Here is a 9,854-nt window from a genome sequence, read left to right as displayed (position 1 = left end):
ATAATAATTTTTTAAATCTGTGTCAATGTGCACACTTTCAGAGCCTATTTTTCTTCTGTGGGGGAGAGCGGGGTTGGTTGTCACATTTATTAGGTCTTATCCCCTAGAGGGCGCTGTTAAAAAATCTTGGTGCTGAAACTTTTAAAAATAGGGTCAGAGTTCACCCACAGGGTCATTTCTGGGCTGCATTCAGCCTCGTCAAAATGTAGCAAAATGTTGATTCAAATAAAAATGGCGACACATTCTCATTCTGGCCAAAGACTTTCCACGTCCAGATACAGCGTGCAAGGTACCCTGGGTGCGTTGGTTGTTGACGTTCTGGGATGTCATGTCAAGCTCTGCCTCTTACATGCATTGTCTTCTTTCAAAATACACTTCCGTTTTCACAGGAAATTTACCATTTACATACATTCTCTCTCAAAATAAAAGAGCTACATCAGTACAATAACACAAATTGGTGTTTTTCCTCCATCAACTAACGCACATGGTTGGGTTCAGGCAACAAACGCATGTGGTTGGGTTTAGGAAAAAAGCTGCTGAGCGCCTTTAAACTCTAATGGTGACTGGCAACATATCATGCTGACGTGAAAGGACAGTGTCTGATACTGCAAGTCACTGCATATGCGCTGGATTTCGACAACCTCAGAGTGAAAACGGGCTGAAAATGGTGGTGCCTTTGGCCGTCGGTGGCTTAGTGGATAGAGCAGGTGCCCCATGTACAAGGCTGCTGCTGCAGCGGCCGGGGTTCAACTCCAGCCTGTGGCCCTTTGCTGCATGTCATTACCCCTCTCTCTCTCCCCCTTCACACCTTACTGTCCTGTCTATAAAGGCAAAATGCCTTTAACACCTCTGAAGCACCCACCAAATGAGAGAAAATGTACCCAAAATCACGTTGTACACTGTTTCATACCATTTAAAGGAACGTGTCATTCAAAAAAGATGCAAAACATTTTGAGATTGAACGTGCCCCAGGAGTAGGGTCATTTCAGTCACTTTTCAGACACTTGAAATTGAGGCCAGAGGATTTTTCTGTTTCTGATGTCAGAATGTACATATCGGGGTGCCCACTAGCTCACCTGGTAGAGCAGGCACCCTATGTACAAAGGCTGTGTCCTTAGTCTTAGGCCCAGTCCCATTTCTCATTTTCGCCCCTACCCCTACCCCTACACCTCTTTTTTGAGTGCCCCTTGCTCTTTGCAACAAAGTTACAAGGGGTAGGGGTTGAAATATTCCCCTATGAAATGGGACAACCCTTCATATCCGGAAACGTCATCATTAGTCGTCAGTGATGTCATAAAAAGACGTGACAAGTATGTTGCCAGGGAAACCTCACAACTATTGTTTTTTGTTATGTTTGTTAGAACAAATGTATATAATACATTGAAATGACATTTCCGATGGTTATCATAGTCTTTAAATCTTTAGTTACGAAGAAAATACTTACATTTATGGTTTTCTTTCATTGCCTCTGAAGCCTTCCCTGCCATCTTGCCAGTGATTCACAAGGCATTCTGGGAGATTTCTCGTAGCACTCACTTTGAAGTGTGCCTCTGAAAAAACTTCGTTTGGAGGGCCCTATATCCCCTCTGCCTCAGTGAGAATCGGGACATCCCTACCCCTATGCGTGAAAGCGCAAAATGGAGGAGTAGGGGCAAGTGGTAGGGTTAAGGGGTGTATTGGGATTGGGCCTTAGTATGTCTTAGTAAGACATAAGTCACAACCAGGAATTGACTTCCTAAAGACTTTGTTTGAGTCTTGAAAGGCAAAAACTTGGAATATATCAAGTTTTCGGTTCAAAAGCTGTAATTTCAATCTGGCTTTTGTTAAGATAGAGCCAGGAACATTTAACATGTTTATTAGTGAGCTTGAGAGGTGCTGGCTGGTGGATATTGTTACCTTAGGACAGAGCGAGGCTGGCGGTTTACCACTGTTTACAGCCTTTATGCTAAGCTAAGCTAACTGGCTGCTGGTTGTCACTTCATATTTACCGACATGCAAGGTTTCAATCGACAAACCCTTTGCAAGAATTCAAAAAAGCATATTAACCAAAATACTGAACTCTATATAAGTAGGCAACTGAGACTTAACTTTAACTTGACAGCTCTGATTCTTGGCTGTGGACTCATACAGACTCTGTTGTTTCACCAGGCTGCATTAAAGATAATCACCTTCTCTGTTTTGTTCACTGAGGCTCCAGAAAAGGTTTGAGATCATAAGCTTGCCTCTGCACGCCGCGTCTCCTCCTGCAGAGAAGAAACTGTTCTTTCCTCTCTCTTCATTCAGGGAGCTGAGCTACAGACATAAACCACACTTATTACATTGTGGTCAGTGGAACTGTGACAACCCAGGGACTGACTGTCACACTGGGACCATATGAAAATTCTAGGCAGGGCAAATACATTGTAGCAGGGAACAGTGAATGACGCTGGGCCCCAACTGCATGTTTGGAAGGATTTGTGTGGCTTGTAAGCAATGTTAAATGTTGACGGTGATAAACTGCTGGAGGAAGTCCATATAGATTGACGTAGGCCCTGCACAGCTCTGTTTAGAGTCACTTGAATGGTGAGTAACAGTGGTATTATTCACAGACAGGTTTGAAAAACATGTTCATGTTTTTGTTTTATGCAGGATGGAAACAAATGTCTTTTCTCAGCTGACTTCTGGTGTGTTTAGGAATCATGTTTAAAATATTCCTGTTAGTCTAAGTCTGCTTTAAATCATGTAGCAGTCGGCTAACAGCTCCAAGAGTCCGTTTATCATGTTCTCTGTAGGCCTTAAAGCACTGTGAGCTGCCTTTATGTATGAAATGTCCCATATTAGGTCTTGCACACTGTAAATGTTGAACAAAAGATCGATAAAAATTGATGATCATTTAATTTAACTAATTTAATTGTATTCAGTGACTTTTGTTCAGCTTCAATGGGATGCCTCTTTCCCAAATTCCTACACCAGGAGAGAGTAGTCTGTTTGGAGGGATCCTCAAGCCTTGTCTTTGTGAGGCCTTGCACATGTTCGGCTTCATGTCTTCAGTCTCTTTGTTTTAGATACTCTGACAGGGAACATGCATCCAAATCTGGTAAAGATGCTTCAGTGAGTGGAGGAGCTGTGATGTTGAAAAAACACCCGACTGTGACTACTCTGCTCCATCCATCCTTCTTTTTTCAACTGCTTATCTGGGGCCGGGTCACAGGGGCAGCAGGCTGAGCAAAGCACCCCAGACGTCCCTCTCCACAGCAACACTGTCCAGCTCCTCCTGGGGGACTCCAAGGCGTTCCCAGGCCAGATCAGATATGTAATCCCTCCAGAGTGTTCTGGGTCTGCCCAGGGGCCTCCTACCAGTGAGACATGCCCGGAGCACTTCCAACAGCAGGCGCCCAGGAGGCATCCTGATCAAATGCCCCAACAACCTCAACCGACCTCTTTTGACGCAAAGGAGCAGCGGCTCTACTCCAAACCCCAACAATAAAGATAAATACCACCAGTGAAACAGATAAGCAATGTTGGCAACAAACTGCGCTCAAGATTGCACTGAGGCAAATAACAAAGGTCAAATGTCTCCTTGATGCAGTTTCCAGTCTTTTTTAGCACAGCGTCAGTTTGGTGAGCTTGTTATGTGATTATATGGACGTCTTTGTCATTCACTGGACCTTCTTCAGGGCCCTGCCATTTCTTTGTGTGGGCCTGGCGGTAAATAGCAGTTTGATAAAGTTCATCCAGTGCAGTTTCTGTCAAGGCTGTCAGAAATAATGGTGAGCAAAGTTCCCATAAAGTGTCAGCGTTGTTTAGGGTCTAATTGTGACCACCTATGTGTTTGACATGCGTCATCATGGCTTTTCAGGCTTTTCCCCCATGTTTTGCAGTGATTGTGACTGTGCAGCTCAAACATTCTGAGTTTCACCACACTGGTATTTACTGCATTCCCACAGCATGCTTTTTCTGTTATTTTCTATACAAATCTTAAAAAACAGCAACAACTCCTCTTCGCAGCCTGTTAACACCAGCTCTCATTTCCTCCTTGGGATGCTGCAGTGGGAGTTTGTTGAGTGCAGCTCTTCACGCTGCCCTCCTGACATTCTTCACAGCCTCAAACTTCATACCCTACAGTTTGTCTCCTCGCTCACACGGTGCCTCTGTGCTCCACCATGGCCGAGCCACTGTGTCATTTGGTCGGCCCTGCCTTCAGCACTTCCTCTTTCCACACCAGATCTGTCTGTGTGTGTGTCATCCTGGTGAGAACACTGTGGGAGGCAAAGAAGTCTGTAAATAGATAAGTGTGGTCAGGACAGCGCTCTGGTCTCAGTGGTAGGAAGATGTTCTTAGCTGCAGGGCAACTCCATGGGACTGAAGAGACACTGGGAGAGATGATTGGGTTTAATGGTTAGTGGCTGTGGGGAGGAAGTTATGCTGTCTTTGCAGAAATGATGCCATGATGCCATTTCTGGTGCGTGTGTGTACAGATATGTGTGTATGTGTGTGAAAATAAGAACTGGTATAATTGTGTTAATTGCAGTAGGGCTTGAGAAATACAGCTGCACTGATTCTAAAACTAACAACAGATAAATCGTGTAGTATATATATATATATATATATATATATATATATTCCAAAAGAATAGGTTTATTGAGTTTTCAGAACTAAGTCAAAAACAAATCATACTCATAAATTCTAGTTTCACACATACAAATCTTAGCAGCCTAAAACCTTCCACATAAACAAATAAACATGGATAACAAACAACAACATAAAGTGCCTTAATAAGGTTTCGGGCCACCACACACCATCAGAAGAGCTTCAGTGCTTTTTAGCATTGATTCTTCAAGTCTCTGAACTCTACAGGAGTGATGAACACCATCCTTCCAACAGATATTCCCACATTTCAGTCAGGAACACTTTAGTCAAATAAAACTTTATTTCCATTTGTGGTATTATATTTGGTAGTATTGCTCTGTTCTGGGGCCTCTGCCTTTCCTAGGCCCACGCAGAAAGCCTGAGGCCTCTCCAACATTTCCACATGTCTACGTGGAAAGTCTTAAGGCAACAGCAACCCCCCCTGCCCTTCCATGCACCTACACGGAAAACCTAATGCAGGGAGAGCAGCAGCAAAGACCCCCAGTAACAGAACAGAGCAGCATCAATGACAAACAGAAATGACACCGATAAATCAGATACAGCATGAAAAGGAGGAGCTGGGGTGGAGGCAGGTTGCAAAGCATCTTGCAGAGGAATTAGTAGGCAGGCCAGAGCAGTTTAAATAGGGTGCCCTGAATGAGATCTGCCAAATGGTTGCATAGAAAAGAATCATGTGATCTTCCATTAATCAGCTGCTCCATCAGTTGATTGGGTTGTTTGAGATCAGCTGATATAGCTGTGATGTGAGCTGAGTTTGACATTGTGTCCTGCCTGAACTAACACTATGCTCATTTTGGTGTTTTGCTGATGGTGGTGAAGAGCGTTGTCTGGGGCCGTCACATACCAAGGTGACAGTTGGCCGTTGGACAACGGTGGGCTGTCAATGAGCATCTGTCACCCTAGTTTTTGCACTGTATTCCACACTGTTAGATGAAGTTGGCCCTTGTTGCTTGATTGTTTAGCATGTTGAATTGGAAATTGGGTCAGTGGAGCCCCAATCTGATTAGCAGTTCAGTTCCATTTATGAGAAGAGAAACATCTTGAATCTGTCCCACTAGTATTTAGGTCTCCCCTTTTTGAGTGAGAAATACAGACTACTGCTGCCTCCTGCTAAGGTGAGTTATCTCCTCTTATGCAGGCGCAGAACATATGTGCTTGTTGACTGTTGGCTGTAGTCTTTGCCATGTGTTGAAGTTCTTTGATGTCAGTTTGGTACATTTGGGCCTTCAGGGCCCTGATACACCAAGGTAAGTGTGTGCCATTGGTCAGTGTCTGGCCAGCAGTAAATGTCCGTCGCCCTAGCTCCTGCAGTGTGCCCAGCAGCATTGGCACTTGTTTTTTTGGCCAGTTCCGCATGTTAAATTGCTGTCGCGGGCCATCAGTGAGTGAAATCACTGATTGGCACTTGAGCTCAGTGCACGACAAGAGATATGGAAGTGAGGACAGGAAACAACTGATGGAGGATAAGAAAGAGGGCGTAAGATCAAGACAAACTTGTTTTATGAGGTAATATTACTTTTTAGCCATTGAGCTCCTTAGCAGAAACAGTTTGTAATTGTTTGTGTTATTGTTCATTTGGTCTTTAATGTGCTAACTGGCTAACTAGCGCTTGAATCTGTCCTGTTGATCTTCTGGTTTCCTTTTTTTGAATGACGAATACAGACTAACATCGCCTGCTGGTATGAAGAGTTATTTCCTGTCATGCAGGCCTTTAACAAAGTAACATTTAATAATGCCAAACAGATTCATTTTCATCCAGTCTTTGCAAACCTAATGCAACTATTTTCAGTTAGAATACCTTGAGATCATGTTGTTCTTTCACACACGTTCTGCCAGTCCTTGAAAGAATCCAGTTAATCAGGGGTTAAAATGCTTCAGTCCGGTGAGGTAAACATAAACACACAGTAGGCAGCAGTGTGGTGAGAGACCTGGCATTTAGAAAAATAAAGGAGAATCCATCATTTCCATTTTTGTTTGGGGGGAATTCCCAGCAGTATCTAGTTTGATGTTGACAATGAGGTCACAGCGGGACACGTGAGACACAAATAAAGCGTGACATAAAGGTGACACAAGACTTTGTACCACAAAAACAAAAACACAGGAAAGAAGAACGTAACAGATGAGTTAGGTCACTCAGTCAGAGCGCACAGATCCTGCTGGGACAAGCCAACCATGATTAAAGGCTTTAGGAATAAAGACGATATATCATCAGGTTGCATTTAATTTAATCTAATAAACAAAAAACAGCAGGGCTGCTTGATCTGTGTGTGACTCATCAGCGAGCACACAAATACCTAAACTAGAGATGATCTTATATGGTGATTTTGAAGAGTGTGTTTGGCTCACCGTGTGCTTTACAAACATTTTGACTCTTTGCTTATCTGAATTTTATTTATCTGACAAACCCTCTTATACTAATCTCAACATATTAATCAACCTGCACACACCAGGAACGATCCACAGCATCCCCTGACTCATTCCCCAAAAATCACATTAAGCATTCGAACCTGACTCACATCAACAGTGATACACTGCTGTTTGTTTCGCCAAAATAAACACAACTGTTGGATGCAGGTGACTCTGTGAACTGTGTTTGGACAACACGTCTGTGGTTGCTAACAAACAAAAGAGAAACAACACACACCAGCTAACTCAGTCTGACGTTTGAAGATGGTTGTTCCTCGAGAATGTTGTTCACAATCATACAGCCGTAAAATATAGAAAGTGTACCTGAGGATATCAAGAGAGTATTGTTATGTGATCAAGTTGGACTTCATTGGACTTGTCTAATATTTGACAATATATTCTCCTGCTGATTATCTCTTTTAGCACATTCAAGGAGTGGCAGGCTGTAGCTGTCCCGCTTTCTGTACAGTCATGCTGGTAAACTTTACTGTGACATTAGAAGCAGCAGTTAAAAGACGAGTTACTGTAAACCTTCTATACAGTTCCGCATCTTTACAGTCACTTCTTAGAGGTGATAAAAAGAAGAAGGTAATGAAAAGCTATGCCGCTGCTTTATTACAGTGAACTACAGGTTTGTTGAATCAAACCATCCCTCTCTTTACTTTATGTGTTCACCTGTTGTGAAGCAGCTGCTGTAGCTGTACACACAAATCTGTGTTATATACCAAAGCTGATGTGCATTTAAGAAACATGAAAAAGCGGAGAAGTGAAAACGCATTTTTATATACTTAACACACTTGCTACCCTGGAAATCCAGAGTTCTCACGAGAGCACAATTTGAATTTGCTCAGCAAGTCACTCTGGCAATCAGTAATGATGCTCATTACCCATGCCGTTGGAGCCGAGCTGCACCAATCACATCGGTGTATCTGATATAGGCGGGCCAGAGGTGAGCGTAACAGATGATGACAGCGCTGCGACGACGAAGTCCGGAATCAGTCGGTAAACATTGCAAGATGGCTACGGATGAACACAAGTTGTTTGAAACGGCTTTGACCGCTACAATGAACGAGTTAGACTTGGCTTTTTCTCTAAAAGAGGAACAGAACACGGCGCTCGAATCTTTCCTTTGCAAGAAGGACGTTTTTGCTGTTTTGCAGACCAGATACGTCTAATCTACCAGTTAGTTCTGCTGGTAGCTAAGTGCTAAGTATTGTTCTGATTGGTCGTAGTGTTATCCAATTGTGTGCAGTGATATTTTCAAATGCATGCGTGGTGCCGCCCCTGAGTTGGACCATTTTCATTACTCATAGCCAGACCCTAAATCTTTCTAGATTTGGGTCTGGATTTCCAGGCTACACACTTGCATTAACATTTTGATATTCTGACAGGTTGTCAGTGAAGGCCTTTTGTGGTCCTTTTGCCTTTAAGTGCCTGTGCACAAACTAATACTACGCTAATATTAAAGGAGTTATGTACAACATTCAGAGCATTCATATAACAGCAAAAATTTCCTCCAACAACTAAGAGACGTGGTTAGGTTTAGGAAAAAAGAACAGGGTTTGGCTTTATGATCTTAACGGACGTGAACACGGGTGAAAGTCTGTGTTTGCTGGAACCATCCAACATCCCTCTCACCTGCCTTACTTGAACATTTGCTGCTTTAACTTCCGTTCTTGTCCTGACGACCTTGGAGTGAGACCGGTTTGGTCAGCACTGTTGGCATTGTTAGCACCGTTAGCTGCTAGCCAGCAACTCAGCCACCTCCCTGTTGAGAACCGTGTGCAAACAACCTGGATCAGGATCTGAATCACAGATATACTTGTGTGTGTATGCCAGTGGGTAGGATTTAGGACCATCTGTTGCCAGAAATTGTGTCTAACAGTCATAACTATGTCACCTTACATTGAGCCATTTATATCTACATGAGGAGCTGCTTCTCTCTCACATATCCACCATGTTGTTTCTACAGTAGCTGAGAACAGACAAACTGGCTCTAGATAGGACCATTTGAGTTTTCGTCTCAGCCCCCGCAGTGCACCTACACGCCTGGCTAACGGGACAAGTTCAAGTTCTGCACCCTCACCCCTAGATGCCCCTAAATCTTACACACTAGACCAGTGGTTCTCAAATGGTGTGCCGCAGCACACTGGTGTGCCCTGATGCCAGGCCCAGTGTGCCATGGAACTTTGTAATAACCATACATTATTACTGTAATATTCAACTGGGCCTACACAAAGAGTTATGAGTGAAATTTTAATTGACTGTGTCGGTATGTTATGGGAACCCGTTTCCTAGTAAAGAGGCAAACTTAAAAACCTTAAAAAAAAATAATAATAATTTAAAAAATCTTCACAGGGAACCTATTTGTGACACATCAAAAGCCCTAATTAACAGCCAGTGTGAGGGATGATAACATTTAACAAGACTACTTTATTGTACAGAGCAAATGACAACAAAGCACTGGTGAAGATGACCTTCCACCGAAAAAAAACCCTGTCAGTTGACAGTATCAGGAAAGCTACCAGTCTTCTTTTTTCTTATTTTTATTGTCTCATGTCTTGATAAGGGTGTTTTGTTGATGGAGGTTGAGAGCACAAACACCTCAACACCTCACCTCAGTTTCCACTGGATTGAGATTTGACTCCAACGGCCTTAACATGTCATTGAAATCTTTTACTGCTGATCAACCCATTCAGTGAACTCTTGTTCCCTGTATGAAAGCATGTGAATTATGTTTCTTCTCTCCTGTATGCAGGTTTCAAGTTTCACGTCTGTGCATGAGAGAAAAACACTTACTGAGAGGTGCACTGTTGTGC

The sequence above is a fragment of the Epinephelus fuscoguttatus genome, linkage group LG6 (genome assembly GCF_011397635.1).
Source record: "Epinephelus fuscoguttatus linkage group LG6, E.fuscoguttatus.final_Chr_v1".
NCBI classification, from domain to species: Eukaryota; Metazoa; Chordata; class Actinopteri; order Perciformes; family Serranidae; genus Epinephelus; species Epinephelus fuscoguttatus.
This window is presented reverse-complemented; position numbering follows the sequence as displayed.